Source organism: Malaya genurostris, chromosome 2, assembly GCF_030247185.1.
Source record: "Malaya genurostris strain Urasoe2022 chromosome 2, Malgen_1.1, whole genome shotgun sequence".
Taxonomy (NCBI): Eukaryota; Metazoa; Arthropoda; class Insecta; order Diptera; family Culicidae; genus Malaya; species Malaya genurostris.
Window position 1 is genome coordinate 92063174 of NC_080571.1, and position 16605 is coordinate 92079778.

Sequence of the window (16605 nt, forward strand, 5' to 3'; positions counted from 1 at the left end):
ATGCGTGTTATAATATTCAAGTGGAATTGTTACTTTGTGTTTTTATTATTAGCGAGTACCGTATCCTTCGGAATGCCTCTATGAAGTGAATGTTGAATGTTGGCCATTAGAGAAAAAGCGAAATACCGTTTTAAAAAAACCAAAATACTCATACGATGGTATATGCATTCATTTATGCAACAATTGATTAAAATTACCTTTGTCTAGGTTTTCGTGTAACTCTTTTGAACACTGAACAAATATGTACTGGACAAAATTTAATGCGTTTTCGGAAATAAAAAAATTAGCCGAAAAAATAAACTACAATAATAACTAATATTTATTTTTAATTTTATATAAGGAGTTATTTTTGGCAAAAAAGCTTAACCCATTCACCAGAATTTGTAAAACTTCAAGCTCTTGATTTAAAAAATAGTCGTCTAAACACTAAAACATTATTCTACAGAGTAAATGAAATCAAATTACTACAGGGTGATTTTTTAAGAGCTTGAGAACTTTTTTAAACAATAAAACGCATAAAATTTGCAAAATCTCATCGGTTCTTTATTTTAAACGTTAGATTGGTACATGACATTTACTTTTTGAAGATAATTTCATTTAAATGTTGACCGCGGCTGCGTCTTAGGTGGTCCTCCATTCGGAAAGTCCAATTTTGGGCAACTTTTTCGAGCATTTCGGCCGGAATAGCCCGAATTTCTTCGGAAATGTTGTCTTCCAAAGCTGGAATAGTTACTGGCTTATTTCTGTAGACTTTAGACTTGACGTAGCCCCACAAAAAATAGTCTAAAGGCGTCAAATCGCATGATCTTGGTGGCCAACTTACCGGTCCATTTCTTGAGATGAATTGTTCTCCGAAGTTTTCCCTCAAAATGGCCATAGAATCGCGAGCTGTGTGGCATGTAGCGCCATCTTGTTGAAACCACATGTCAACCAAGTTCAGTTCTTCCATTTTTGGCAACAAAAAGTTTGTTAGCATCGAACGATAGCGATCGCCATTCACTGTAACGTTGCGTCCAACAGCATCTTTGAAAAAATACGGTCCAATGATTCCACCAGCGTACAAACCACCTCAAACAGTGCATTTTTCGGGATGCATGGGCAGTTCTTGAACGGCTTCTGGTTGCTTTTCACTCCAAATGCGGCAATTTTGCTTATTTACGTAGCCATTCAACCAGAAATGAGCCTCATCGCTGAACAAAATTTGTCGATAAAAAAGCGGATTTTCTGCCAACTTTTCTAGGGCCCATTCACTGATTTGCAAGCGTTGCTCGTTAGTAAGTCTATTCATGATGAAATGTCAGAGCATACTGAGCAAATAATAATGCATGAAAATCATAACCTCAAAAAATCTGAGCAAATACTAATGCATGAAAATCCTAACCTCAAAAAAATCACCTTTTAGTAGTATAAAAAAAACCTTTCTCCTAGAAGTAGCCGTTCTAGAGATATTTAATCATGTGATTCAACGAACTTAGGTTTTCGTTGAATTGTACCGATTTCTTTCAAATAGAAATGAAATGGGAATTATCACGTCAACAGATTACAAATACTTCAAACTGGGTGAAGCTTGATACATGTTATCAGTATTGCAAAGCATTTGTTTTGTATGGGTGTAGTACATGCAAAAAAATACACATTCGATCATTCTGTGTGTGCAAATACAGATCTCGGCACATTGTCTGCTCTTAATTTTTAAAATTGCTTTTGTGTTAAATAAGAATTTTCGAAATTTACCAATATATTTATGCAGAAGATCATGTCTTTTGTTTGGGTTTTTTTGTTAGTGTTTAATTCACCTAGTACTGAGATAATATCGTGAGATGTCCATGATATTATATTCATGAAACGTGTAAATACGAAATTTGAAGCGTTTTCGGTATTTTGTTTTAAAACGGAATTGCACATTTAAGGATTAAATACTCCATGAAATTACTCTGGGGTTATTCGAACTGTTGACATAGGACTCCCTAACTAGATTCAAAATCACTGCCAATATTTGTTTTGAGTATTAGGGCAGTAGCCTTGTCTTGTTCTTTTTTCTCTTTTTATGCGATATTCACCTAACCAGAGACATTTTTGTAGAAACAGAAAATGAAAATTATAGAATGATAGTACTCAAGAGAGAGCAAGGATGTGAATATATAGAACGGAAAATGAGAGACGTGACAGAGGGTCATTTAGGCAAGCAGAAATCTTTTAGTAACTTAACTTTTACCTTCTACCAGAGGTTCTGCTCTCTCTTGAGTACTATCATTCTATAATTTTTATTTTCTGTTTCTACAAAAATGTCTCTGGTTAGGTGAATATCGCATAAAAAGAGAAAAAAGAAATATTGACTTAGTCGTCAAAAAGAAAAAAGTAAAAAAACTTGTCTTGTTCCGTATAAGCTTATTGGTGTGTGCGAATTTTCGAAATTAATTCTTTGAGAATTTTAGTTACTCTGATCGTTAAGTTCGTTGGGGTTGATGATGGAAGGTGCTGAATTCGCGCATGTCATCCTGCCGATTTTCGATTAAAATATGTCTCGTGCGAAGCGAACGGCGCATAAAACAAATCCATAAACAGTCCAGTCGCTGATGTGTATAACACATTGCTCAAAAAGTCCTAAGACTGAAGAAATGTCAAACTTAGCTCATTTTTCGAAAGAACCAACCTTCAGATGTCTAATTTTCATCTTGATCTTACCGTGGCGTTACTTGTTCACTTATGAAAAAATGGAAATAACGAGTTCTGTATGCTGATAAAGCAACGGTTTGAGAGGTGTTACCCGCACTCGCATCCATTGAAAATAAAGATTTGTGTGTATTCTGATTTCAAACGGAACCAAATGATGCAATCGTCAGAAAAAGTCAAGCAAGTTTTGATAATCGCGATGAATGAATGCAAAATTGAAGTTCGTAAAATTAAATATGCTGAAATGGTTAGGACATTAACTGGAAGCACTTTTATGATCTTACTCGAAAATCTAGGCATATCAAAGTTTTGTTTTCCAATCGAACATAAGCAACAACGCATTAACGATCCAAAGAGCTGTAAAAATGATTTCTTTCGTTTGTATGAAACAGTGAACGAAACTTGGATCCACCATTTTTCTCCGGAGTCATATTAGCATTCATACGGAGAAAGTCATCCGAAAATGTAACAGGTAGCTGGAACAATCATAGCGTCAGTTTTCAGATACTCCAGGTATAATAAACATTGACTATATTGAAAAAGAAAGCACCATCTAAAGTGATTATTACATTGAATTATTGATGCGTTTGTAATGCGACATCGAAAAACCATTTTTAATCAAGACAGTGCTCCGTGCCACAAGTCAATGAAAATAATGGCCAAATTTAACGGATTGGTCTTCGTCTTCTCAATAACCTAGCCCCCAGCGACTACTTGTCCTACGAAGGCCCGGCGGGTGGTCCGCATGCTGGTCATCGATTGGAGCGGTCTTCCGTGGGCTGTGACGGAAGAGGAACGTACTCATTGAAGAGCAGAAATCTTATGAAAAGCGGGGAAATCCTGATAAAACGTTTTGGGAAACAAGAAAAATTAGACATGGTTCGTTACACATTGAAGTCATCAATTATCTAAAATATATAGATTCATCTACTCGAATCGTTGCGTGAAAATATATCCAAGCAGTATGTGTAATGATATCGAAAATCAGTTGAAAAATAGTTGAGATGTAAATGCTCAAACCACTGTTTGTACAGTTTAATTTCCTGTATTTTGAACTTGCACCTCGGTATAGCAAACAAGGACGTAGCCCTACGTCAAAAGATTTTGAGTAATTTTTAATTTTTTTATCGGCACTTTCCAATACACGAGTAATTCATTGATCAGATGCTTAAGCTCGTCTCCTCTGGTTGGAAAAAAAGTAAAAGTTAAGTTACTAAAAGATTTCTGCTTACTCAAATGATCCTTGTCACATCTTACCTTTCTGCTGTATATCTTCACACCATTACTCTACTAGCTAAGTACTAGGGTTCTATAATTTTGATTTTATTTATTATTCCGAGTTACATTAAAAATATTCTTATTGTTATAAATAATACTTATTCTTAAGTATTTCGATATTCATGAGTAATACTTATATTACCATTGTTTTTCGTTAGAAATTTCAGGTGGTTAATTACCTACCTTTGGAATTTTCACGTGGGTAGTACTACCCACCATACCCACCGCTTTCACCGGATGTCTATTCACATGTATTGCTGTAACTATAAAGAATTGTGATCGATTGCTAAATTCAAATAAATAGGACAACATTTTTATTGAAATATATGGGATGATTTCAATAAATAAACATATTTCTTAAACATATTTGAGTGATATGAAAATTTCGTGTTTTCGGTGGTTTGTAGTTGATGCCAGATAATGCAGAATTTTAAATGTAATGTTTCACATGTCACAGTCGAACAATTATGTTGCCAAAAAGGAACCGTGCTAAAAGCAAATCGAGCCAAACTATTATGCTAAAATGATTGAATTGGAAATTGTGTCTAATTTTAATTCCATTTCATCGTGCTTCGTTCAAATCCCCATGGCGAAAAAATCGATTACATAAAAATATCGATATCTTCTTGAGTAGTCGACGGCTTCGTACAATCTATAGCTTGTTTGATTCATATTACGATAAGGTATCTAAATTTAAAACCATATTTAGTTTTCACAGTCAATTAAGGAAGGTATGGTCAAAGAACTGAAACTTTTGACATAAAAGTTCCTGTAACTCAAAAATTAATAATCAGACCCACAATAGCGTACATATTTCCAGAAAGACCATTCATTGACAACTAGTTTGGTCAAATCGGTCCAGCAATATTTAAAATACACGCCGTTTTACCTTTTTTTATAAATATAAAAAATAGGTATAGAATCCGCTCAAACTTTAGAAAAATTTCCCGAGTCCCGGAAGGCCGAGTGTCATATACCAATCGATTCAGCTCGACGAACTGATCAAATGTCCATGTGTGTTTGTATGTGTTGGTCTGTATGTGTGTTGTCAACAAAGAGGTCCAGATCTCAGAGATGACTGCACCGATTTTGATTAAACTAGTCGCACACAGAAAGAAAAGATGAAACTTACACGACATGTAAACCGATAGTACTATGAAATAAACATCAGTTGAAACGAAAATCTGATTTGAAACCATGATTGATGTAAAATTAAATTAATATTTATTTAGTTTTGCATTGAACAAGACTGTATATTTACAAACCGCTTAGTTTTGTAATGTAAATTTCCATTCAATTGCCTGCTCTAAATATGTGCATGAAAATAAATGTAAATTCACAAAATATTTTTATCTGTGCAAATGAAAGGTTTCCCCGTCACCCTGAACGCTATTGAATGGTTTTGAGATCGGATGTTTACTTTTTGAGTTATACAAAGTTTTATGTCAAAATTTTCAGTTTTTTGACAATACCTTGAAAACAGAAATACCTTGAAAACAGAATATGGTTTCAGACATAGATTTCGCACGGTAATAGGGGTAAATGGGGTAAAACGCACCCCCTAAGGAAATGTAGCTATATCTTAACTATAGCGAATAACACGGAAGAGTTTCAAGGATGACTATCTTCCGTAATCATTATATCTCAAAATTACGTACAAATACTCGCTGAATGCATTGAAAAATACATGAAATATCTTATTTTCCGAAACCCTTAAAAATTGTCTATTGAAATTGTGGGAAAAATGAATAAAATTTTTTTGTATGAACAATGGAATTTTCCGTTGAAAAAGTAACCAATGATTGCTAGATCTACGATTGATGTTTGGCGCGCAACGAGTTGCATAAGTGCTTGGCCATCGAAGGAAGGAATACTAGATCGTTGAAAAATTTGTTTGGCGCGCAACGAGATGTTTTGTGTGATGAATTCACAAGCATACTTAATCCATTCTTTATTTCGAGCCACGTGCACAAATTGACGCCCGACCGTGGAAAACATGAAAAATATACATTTTAAATTATGCGAAGTGACGATTATCTGCACATAGAGGCAGGATGATCTTAAACAACGGGTAAACATCCATCAAAATAACGGATTAAAGCTCATGACAACCACGGGGAAATATGCACTCTCATGCAGCTTTTTCTTCTTATTTAAAGAAAGCTTTAGACTTTTCGTTGACAAAATATTTGCCAGGTGGAAGATTGTTCACTATTATTCATTAAATTGGTAATTTATGGTTAATTTTTGTAAGCGAATTCTTGAGCATTTTGCCTCACACAATTCGGGTCGTTTTGCCCCCAAAAATATGAGACAATATATTTGACGATTTTGCTATAAAATTGCAAATACATCGTCTGTATTAGAACTAATTTTAGAAACCCGAATGATTGACAAAGAATTTCACTGGTTACATAATTAAAATCATCTTCCTCACCCTAGAAAATTACTATGGAACGAATATCAAAAATTACTTATAACAGAGACATAATTGTTTTTTTTTTTCAGATATGATTGAACCATCGCTACCAAAATTTTATAGTATTCTGTTGTTATGGCGGACCTTAAGTTTCATTAAAATTTCAGTGTAAAAAATTGATAACTTTTGAGAAAAGCAAAAAGTGCATTATGCCTCGGGGGTCGTTTTACCTCATCTTCCCCTACCTATTCATCAATTCATAGATTCTTAAAATCCATCCATTTTTAACGGAGATATCGATATTTTTGTGTAAGCAGCTTTTCCTCCTATTCCAGCTGTAGGAGTTTTGAGCGCTGTATGACAAAGCAATGTTTGGGAGCAACGTGGAACAGGATTTTCCATACTGTTGCATACAATTGTTTCTAAGTACCGAAAAGACTATGTACAGCATTCTTTTTGATGACATTTTGCCCCGGACTGATTTTAACACGGTTTGTTTTTGGCAACATAATCGTTCCAATATGACATATCTAAACCAATAGACATATCTAAACCAATATCAATTCCATAATTATATTGATTTAAACTACTCATAGCAATAAATGCTGCAAGAACATAACACCCATATATCATCAGCAATTGCAAGTGTGACAAATAATTGCAAGTGTGACAAATAATTTCACTCAATTTTCTCGGAGATGACTCAACCGTTTTCTACTAACTCAGATTCATATGAAAAGTCGTATGCTCCCAAACAAGGTTTCTGAATTACGTTTGGTTCCGACCTCTGGTTCCGGAGCTACAGGATGACATGTGAAACGAAATTGAACTTGTGTACCTCATTTTTCTCGTAGATGGCTGAACCGATCTAAGGTTCAAATGAAATCTAAGAACCATTCAAGATTCAAATGAAAAGTCTTAAGATCCTATAAAATATCTTGCTTTTTAGTCAGATCCAACTTCCGGTTTAGGGGATACAGGGTATAAAAATGTTTATTTCACATAAATTAATCAGGTTCATCGGGTTTGCAGATTTGGATAGTCGATACCCACATAAACTCAGTTTTTGTGGTATTCAGTTTTCGATTCGAAAGGTACCCAAAAATTTAATTCGCACAACGATTTCTCAAAGCTGTCTACACTGACTTTCGAACATTTTGAATCAAATGTAAATTATACAGTTCCTCAGGTGAATTTAACTGACTTCGGCTACACCGACTTTCGAATTCCAGGTCCAAGTATCGAATTGTTTCTCAAAGCTCAATCGTTTTCTCAAAACAGGTAAAAAAGAATTTCAAAGACAAAAATTCAAAATAAAGAATTTATGGTCCCTTACAAAATTAATGAATTTTATCCAATTCTGACTTCCGATTCTGGAATTACATGGTGATGAGTTTCTACAATTCAAACCGATTTAGAAGATTACCATCCTAAAAAAGCTTCAAAGTTGGACTCAAAACTATTCTCACTGCTAGGTGGATTAGGCACGTTTTATATGATAAAAAAACACTACATTTTCATATTGTTTTTGCAGCAAAAAACAACAGCAAACCGTTAAAACAAACACTCAACAAAATTTAACTGCTTTCTCAGACGGTTACTTCAAATCAGAAATTAAACTGCTTTTGCTACTGGCAGGTTAAACTTGAATCCCTAAGCAGTCGCAAGATATATTCTACTTGAGTAATACTTTTAGACATATGGCTTAATAGACAAATGGTAATGCCATGGTCTGTGAGGTAGAATCTGTAATTATGTTTAACATTTTATTAATACCCAATTCGTCTCTTCTAAGTTCTCAAAAAGAAAGTCGTAGGCATAGTTCCCCTATAAACACGCAGTAAGAAGTCATTAGAAGCTCGATTTGAAAGCTTCATAAAGCTTTCGTTAAAAAGCACTACATTCGTTCGGATTTGTGGTAGATTCACACAGAAACGATGCTGGTAATGTGCAGATGCGAGAAAAGCCAATTTAAAGAAGATTTGAGATGGGCAAAACAGTTCATTTCTAAGAACCGTACAGTACTGCAGAATTCTATTTAAAGAACTAGTTCTCCAGAATCGTTCGTTCGTTCTTTTGATAGGTGGTATGTTTGTGCAAAGACTAAACGAAAACTTAACGAGCAAATAAGAAGAAAAACAGGTCGCACGAATTTAAACTGAGGTTTCGTGATGAAGCTTTCTTATTAGAATGAATTACCCATCTCTAAAGAAAACCACAAGAGCTTTTCTCAAAGGCGAAAATAGCATATCTACTGAAGAGACAATGAATGATCTTTCGACGATTCGCTGAACCAGGGTCTGATGTTGGATCAATCAATTTATTGTAACAGTGTTTAAAGTTGCAAAACTATGTGATATCGCTGTTCGAGCAAGAAGTTGTGTCTGCACGGAACCAGTACAGCGAAGTGTCAATTGACCTCTACTTATATTTTTTTTGTGTAGGTTCAGTTCCGGTTCAGACATCAATATTTTTCTGTATGATTGATATGCGCACATTCGCACTCGTTCACTACAGTGCCGTTTTGTTGTTGGACCCAAGGATGCATGTATGCAGATCACCAATCAAATGTCCGCTAGGGAAGCAATGCTTCTATTCAGATGTCAATTCACACCGGAATAGTAGTGAAGTTGTCGTTTTGATCTTGTAATGAAACTATAACAGTCAGTTAACAATGAATTTATTTTAGAACCCTTTTAAAATGAACTGAAAACCATCGATCACCGGACATACCTTGAGCTCCCGCACGCTCGTAATTATAAAGTGTGAATCGATTATCATTGTGACACTTTAGATTCATAATTGGCTATAGCTATCGAAATAAAACACAATTTTTACTGTGATTCTGAATATGTATATATTTCAGCTTACATAAATCCGTCAGCTTATGTATTGGAGAAACTCAGCTTTATAACTCTAACAATGTATGGTAGGCTAACAGAGGTATTTTGGCCCGCTTTAGGATCGATTTTATTTTGGCCCACTTTGTAAAAATATCCACCAAATGTTTAAATATCTTTGAAAAATCCTTCCGCAATAGGTAATTTAATGTGATTAGCTTCAAACTGATGCAACATGGATTACCTAAGATCGATTGAATCCATATAGTTTGTTAGGTGGGCCAAAATATATGAAGTGGCCAAAATACCTCTGTTACCCTACCTTTAGTCACAAATGGTTCACTTCATTTTTCTCAAGTGCCTTTCGAACAAATGAAATCAGATACCCCGAAAAGTGCTTGGAACGTTTGAAACCCATCATTCACAGCCCAGTGAAGTTTTTTCATCCAACAGCAATATCATTAAAGTTATGTTCATAATCTGTATCCCATGTATCAAAAAGTGGGATTCGAAAGGAATTCAGCTTTAAAAAGATTGTATTAGCAAACTCAGAAAATACTCCTGTCTACTACAAGAGTTATTGAATATTTTCTTAAAAAAGTGTAACTCAGCAAAAATATTAACGTTATACGCAAATTGAATATGATTGTGTATTTTACTGTCAGTTTTAAGTTATACCGGAACTTGTCATTTTAAGGCCAGGTTCCTCCCAAGAATTTTTGAAAAAATCGAAAAAATGGTCCGAACTACAATCAAAAATATTCATGGCTATCTTAAACGGCTATTAACAATTAGTTTTGCTTTTCGCTCTCCTTCTATCGAACGCAGACAGGGCATTATCTCCAATTCACATCACAGGTTTTCCAAGAAATAATGACACCCACCAAAAATCAAACGAGTTTAAGCAGCCTTTTTTTATAAAAATGTTTATTCAGGCCTTTTTGCGTACAAGTTTTTTTGCCTTTCTCTATAGAAAGGTATTAGAATTGCTGGAAAACCGACTTTCGAACGGAGTCTCAGAGACCCATAGTGTTATATACCATTCGACTCAGTTCGTCGAGATCGGAAAATGTCTGTGTGTGTGTATGTATGTGTGTGTGTGTGAATGTGTGTGCACTTTTCGAAGATATTTGAACGCGCTCAATTTTCTCAGAGATGGCTGAACCAATTTGAACAAACTCGGGCTCGTTTGAAAGCTACTGTCGGGCCATTGATCAAGTTCGAAGATCAAATGGCTGTGACTTTTGGTTCCGGAGATATGATTGTATAAGTGACGTAACCGACAAAAAGCGTTGTATTTGAACGCGCTCAATTTTCTCAGAGATGGCTGAACCGATTTTAACAAACTTGGACTCGTTTGAAAGCTACTGTTGTACCATTGATCAAGTTCGAAGATCAAATGGCTGTGACTTTTGGTTCCGGAGATATGATTGTATAAGTGACGTAACCGACAAAAAGCGTTGTATTTGAACGCGCTCAATTTTCTCAGAGATGGTTGCTCCGATTTTAACAAACTTGGGCTCGTTTGAAAGCTACTATCGGGCCATTGATCAAGTTCGAAGATCAAATGGTTGTGACTTTTGGTTCCAGATATATGATGGCATAAGTGACGTAACCGACAAAACACGGTGATTTTTACCGCTCTTATATATATAAGGGTGCCAAAATTTTGGGATCACCTCTATTTTCGTTAAGTTCGAGTGCTCAAAAGTTTAAGCACCTCGAAAAAAGCCTTCATGCAAAATTTGACCTAAATCAGACATGCTTAAGGGGTGCTGCCCGGTGGTAAAGGTTTGACAATTTTCGATCTTGAAAAAGCACCATAGGGGGGAGTACATGAAATATCCAAAATCGAAAATTTTTTTTGATTCCGAAACTCTTAAAACTGCATGAAACATCGAAATTTAGTGTCATCTCAAAAAAAAATTTTTTTGAAAATATGAACTTTCTGGGACTTCATATTTCATATTTTTTCTAAGTCCCAAAAAGTCGACTTTTTCAAAAAATTTTTTTTTCGAGATGACACTAAATCTCGACGTTTCATGCAATTCTAAGCCTTTTGGCATCAAAAATTTTTTTTCGATTTCGAAAATTTCATGTACTTCCCCCTATGGTGATTTTTCAAGATATATGAAAACTCCACTAAGTGGACTAAGAAGGCTTTTTTTAGATTAGCATCACTGATTACAAATAGGCAACGCAAATGTCAAGCACTAATTTGGAAAAATGATGCTGACTGTGTGACATAAACACTGAAGCATGCTTTGGTGAAATACTCGAATCAATTTGAATCAATTAGTTTCGAAATTAGTATCCGAAATTATTTAATAAAATAATGAAATACATTTTCATGAGACTGTTATGAAAGAAGAGAAAGGCATTATCACACCACTAGGTGGATTAGGAAGGGTTTTTTGCTATTGGATCTCATTGTCACCCTTTTTCTAGGGGAAGATGAGCTTCCATTTCCATCTAACGAGGATCGAGGGTCACTTTGTCCGTGGCTTATCTCATCATCCATTGCTTCATCGCCGGTGTTGTGTGTGATTTCCGTTTTCTTTTCGTTTCCCTTGTTGATCGTAGTCTTGGGCTCGTTGAGAGTTGCTGTAGATGCGCCTTGTTGTACATTGGTTGTAGTTGTTGGTTGGTTGGAAGGTAAGTTGTTAACTGCAGCTGGTGTACTTTGTTCTATAGGGGATACTGATGGTTTCCTTGAAGGGGATGCTTCATTATTGTTGGTGGCTGTCACAGGTGTGCTGGGGTTGCTTGGGATTGGTATAAAGGAAGCACCGTTGTCCTTTGGTGTAGTTGTCTCCTTGTCCAGTTTATCACATGGCTTACCATAATAAACAGCTTTTTGGCAATATTGACATGTGGCCATCTGATTGTCATAGGTAACAAGTGATTCGCGCGGGATTCTTGTATCCTGACCGAAAGTCACATAAGGAGGTATAGGCCTCTTCAAGCGCATGCGTAACAAACGTACGCCATTTAGAATACCGGCGAAAAAGTTCTTCCACTTTTCTTTTTCGATAGAGAGAATCTCTCCGTATTAAGACATAGTTTTGCGAATATAAGGATCGCTGACGCTTGAGGGAAGATCATGCACACGCACTTCTATAGCACTAACTTCCATATATACTGGAATGTTGTACTTAATGTTTTCGTGCTCCACATAGTGCACATTGTTATTGTTTTTTTTTTGCGAATTGAATTGCATTAAACTCTTTGTAAAACTGGACGTAAAAAACATTATTTGTCTTATTGCATTGAAGTAAATGCACACTTTTAATGTCAAGATGCATTTGCTCCTTAAGCAAACCTTCAAGTTCTCGTATCGAAGGTCGAATTTTGCACTGCCTGAAGTCAACAACAATTGTATTCTTTCGTATCGGCGGTAGCTTTTTGTTCGTTTGGTTCACTCATTTCGAGGTCGTTCTATTGTTCACTACACAATACTGTACTTGGTTTCTTCCGTCCCGAACGTAAGCCGTTTTGTTTTATCGACTGACTTGGTTGAGATGTGAAAGCGAACTGATTAGGCAGCCTTCTTCCATATTGAAATAATAAAAAATAGAATTTAATATAACAAGTTTAATATATTTACTTCTATCTGCAAAAAGTATAATTTTGAAATATTGTTTAAACAATAAGTGGATTTCCCGGTCTTGAATTAAAATCTTGATCGTAATATTAAGAATGGTTTCATAGGCAGTTCGTAGTTTGAATGATACGGGAAATTCAACACAAACTGATAGAATTTAGTGTTTCAAAAAACCTTCTCGAATGGATCAAGAAAGATGAGTTCAGTAACGACCAAGACAACGAAACGAACGAAACAACGGCTTCGATTGGAAGTGCATAACATTAAACTACAAATTGTTTGATTTACCAGAACGTGATCGTATATCGATTTTCTACGTGAGAGACGATGGACGGCCGTGATGAGCTTGAGCTTTGAGCTTGAGCGACCACCCCTGGTTGCTGCTCCGTTACTGATCGGGATTAGCTGAAATTGTACAGGGAGTTTCTAGATGATCCGACCTGGGACTGGTAAATCATCCTTCAATGTACATCTTCTGGTAACCCCAGAATTCATTGATCAGTACCGGCGCCGGCCTGGCCCGAACGTAGATCGTCTAAGGAATGGGAAGGGATGTTAGTCCAACACTTGTTGTTACTAGAGGCCGTATATACTACTGCGCACTCCACAAGTGTCACGGGAGAAGGATATTTGTTAGTAAAAATTTCAGTATTGGTATTATTCGCGCGCGACTCAGTATGATCCGGTTTCAAGATGCTCGGATGCACCACTAAACTCACTGACTTCCCGAGTGAACGTTTCAACAATTACCGATACACCCAAACCTTCATTTACGAACCTTATATATGTATGTATGTATGCTTACACACTCACTCGTTTGCGTATATGTGTATATATTTATACATATAAATGATCGCTTTTACTTCACCAACATTTATATGTATTAAGAAATACAAATATTTACACACATGCGTACATATATTCATACATATATACATATATAAGTTACGTAAATGGAGGTTTGGGTGTATTAAAGTCCCGGAAAGTCTTAATTCACATCTCTTATTCGAGGAAACTGAAAAAAAAATTTGCAATACTATCGCGTAAAAAATAAAAACTTCCCTATTTTTTTTATAAATGAAATTACGTAATACAAAATAAACGAGTGAATAGGATTTAGACAAAATAGTTGATTCTTTGCATTAACATATTCTAAACAGTTGTTATAAAATCATTTTAATTACCAATAGTTTAACAAATTTATCGCGCGTCTTGATTTTTTATTATTTCCACTTTTTTATTTTAATTATTTATTAAAATTATTAATTCTGTATAAAATGTTCAAAACGACGTATGTAACAATGAGAGATTCTATTTGTTTAGTTTCTCTTTTGATTATTACGGCACTCTTAGCAATCCTTCTCTCCAATTATTTACCGATAATAATAACTAAAGCTATCATTTTTTAATCTACTCTGGAGAAATTACCGAAAAAAGCAGGAATATTTCGCAACAATCGAAAGAGAAAGTGAACAAAGAGAATCTCTCATTGTTACATACGTCGTTTTGAACATTTTATACAGAATTGGTTATATTGGTTGATCTGGGCAGCCGGCTACCGAGAAAAAAACTAATTTATTGTTTGACATATTAATACCAAGTGTTTTTTTACTATGTATTCAATATACCGATATATGTTATCTCTGTTATTAACTTTGTAATATCAACGGATTTGCGCAATAGTTGATTTTTATCATTCAATTTTTAATCCTGAAAGACAATCAATAACATGGAAGAAGAAAACATTCCAAATAAAACTTTTATTCGAAGCTAGATGGAAATTGATAGGTTTAATGAAGAGATAATTTAGTAAAATAGAGTAATCAGAAGTGAAACATTGAAAATATCTGATAACTGAAATGATAAAGAAACTCCTGCAATTTTCGCCTTTTACGACATGGAAGCAGGAACCCAGTCGATCTATTCTTGGTTCATTTTTTTTCCGCCGGATTCCACACGGCATCTAGGCTAGTACTGTCCGAAGAGAGATAATAGGTACTACCAATCTCCTAGTGGACCCTAGCCCCCAGAGAGACGATGGACGGCCGTGATAATGAAAAAGTTCCTTTACCTAGTTATTAGAGATTTAAAGCTCAATTACAGCATTCTTACCGAGCAGAATTTTAATATGAAAAACATTCACGAAAAACACTTTTCTTTGAATCTTGAATAAAAACATGCAAGTTTGTTTGGGTATAAACTAGCATAACCTGTTCAATTCGTTTACCGTTTAGAACCAAATTCAGCAGAACATGTTCTTTTTCTGCTTCATCACTCTGAATGACGTTTCGAAAATTTTAACACACTTCACGCTCCTAATCCAATACCGGAAGTCGAATCCAAGTGGAAATAAGTACACCCAAACCTCCGTTTACTTAAACTTTTTTACGCTACCTTTTTTTAGGTAGCTCTTTTTACGAAAAAGATTCCAAATAACGTATCTTTTTTTACGATCCAAATCCCAAATAACGTAAACTTTAAATTAAGAACCTACTTCGTAAAAAGAGGTTTTTGCATACAAGGAAACTCATTTCCGGCTCATTTACATTCTATGGAAATTACTACAATATGGGTATTTTTGGAACGGGTTCGATGAGTGAATGTTGGAAAACGATGTTTGAGGTGGTTCTGAATTCCAAGATCAGGTTTATTGATATTCCTTGAAAACCCTTACAGTATGGGTGTTTTCGTAACGGATTTGATGAGTAAATGTCTCAGAACGATGTTTGAAATGGTTCTGAATTCCAAGATGACGACTTCCGGTACATTGGCATTCCTGAAAACCCCTCACAATAGGGTCGGGTATAGCGTGATGGGATAGTCGATGCCTTTCACGCAGCCCGCCTGGGTTCGATTCCCAACCCCGCACATAGGGTCAGAAAGATTTTCTGGTCCGAAGAGGCGAATGACCTAAGATGTTAAAGCCTCTATAATTAAAACAAAAAAAAATATTTCTCAAAACCCCTACAATAACGAGCTTGATGAGTACACAGAAAGAAATAATTAAATTTACACGAGATGTAAATCAATAGTAACATGGAATCGACATGGATTGAATCGAAATTTTGATTGAAAACTTTCATAGATGCAAAACTAAATCGGATTGCATTGAATTTTCAATGAATATAACCGTATCTTTCAATTAACGCTTAGTTTACGATTAAATTATATTGAAATCTACAGAATTGTAAAGTAACTTTATATTTAATTACCTGCTCCAAATATGTGCATGAAAATAGATGTAAATTCACAAAATATTTTTATCTGTGTAGATACCGGAAACGATGTTTGAGGTGGTTCTGAATTCTGATTTAATTCCCTATATGTAGAATTTCCAACTTGTACTCATCAAACCCGTTCCAAAAACACCCATATTGTAATGGTTTTCAAGGAATATCAATAAACCCGAAGTCGCCATCTTGGAATTCAGAATCACCTCAAACATCCTTTTCCGACATCTACACATCAAACCCGTTCCGAAAATACCCATATTCTGATGGTTTGTAACGAAAATCGATGAACCGGAAGTCGCCATCTTGGAAATTGATGCGACTTAGAACATCTTTTTCCTTCAAATACTAATAATTCTTGCTTTATAGTTATCTCTAATATTATACATTTCCAATAATATACATACATAGGGAAAACTTTTTTTACGTCATAATTCGAATTACGAAGTCCCGATTATTACGTAAATGGAGATTTGGGTGTACCTTATGATCAAAAATGAACCGGAATTTTCATTTTAAAATTTTCGCGCTTGTCCAATCGGTAAACTTTTATTCTCTCAA

At 35.2% G+C, this 16605-nt stretch overlaps 1 protein-coding gene across 2 annotated transcripts in view; it reads right to left on the minus strand.

Annotated features, from left to right (window-relative positions):
* Positions 1 to 16605, minus strand: part of LOC131429478 (tubulin alpha-8 chain-like) — a 47748-nt gene that overhangs the window by 758 nt on the left and 30385 nt on the right. The gene's annotated exons all lie outside the window — the stretch shown is intronic.